Source organism: Schistocerca gregaria, chromosome 1 (assembly GCF_023897955.1).
Source record: "Schistocerca gregaria isolate iqSchGreg1 chromosome 1, iqSchGreg1.2, whole genome shotgun sequence".
Lineage (NCBI taxonomy): Eukaryota > Metazoa > Arthropoda > Insecta > Orthoptera > Acrididae > Schistocerca > Schistocerca gregaria.
The window spans coordinates 332,582,301-332,582,932 of record NC_064920.1 but is presented as its reverse complement, the minus strand read 5'-3'; the positions used below and the strand labels follow the sequence as shown (position 1 = coordinate 332,582,932).

The following is a 632-nucleotide window of genomic DNA, read 5'->3' as shown; positions in this document are numbered from 1 at the left end:
ACAGTTTTAATCTGCCAGGAAGTTTCATATCAGCGCACACTCCGCTGCAGAGTGAAAATCTCATTCTGGAAACATCCCCCAGGCTGTGGCTAAGCCATGTCTCCGCAATATCCTTTCTTTCAGGAGTGCTAGTTCTGCAAGGTTCGCAGGAGCGCTTCTGTAAAGTTTGGAAGGTAGGAGACGGATACTGGCAGAAGTAAAGCTGTGAGTACCGGGCGTGAGTCGTGCTTCGGTGGCTCAGTTGGTAGAGCACTTGCCCGCGAAAGGCAAAAGTCCCGAGTTCGAGTCTCGGTCGGGACACAGTTTTAATCTGCGAGGAAGTTTCAAGACAGATTTGTTTAAAGGGTTCTGGGGAAGTGCTATGTACCTGTACAAGAAGTGTATACAAGAACTAGCAGGTTGGTTGGTTGATTTTGGGGGAGGGGGGGGGGATGGAGGCAGGTGACCAAAGAGAGAGGTCATCGGCCCCTTCGGATTAGGGAAGGGTGGGGAAGGAAGTCGGTGGTGCCCTTTCAAATGAACCATTCCGACATTTACCTAAAGCGATTTAGGGAAATCACGGAAAACATAAAGCAGGATGACCGGGCGTGGGTCTGAACCGTAGCCCTCCCGAATACGAGTCCAGTGTACTA

The 632-nt window shown here is 50.8% G+C and overlaps 1 non-coding gene across 1 annotated transcript; it reads left to right on the top strand.

Annotated features, from left to right (window-relative positions):
* The first annotated feature begins 226 nt into the window (after positions 1-226).
* Trnas-cga (transfer RNA serine (anticodon CGA)) lies at positions 227-300 on the top strand. The gene has a single exon. It is a non-coding gene; the product is annotated as a tRNA-Ser (tRNA).
* The last annotated feature ends 332 nt before the right edge of the window (positions 301-632 follow it).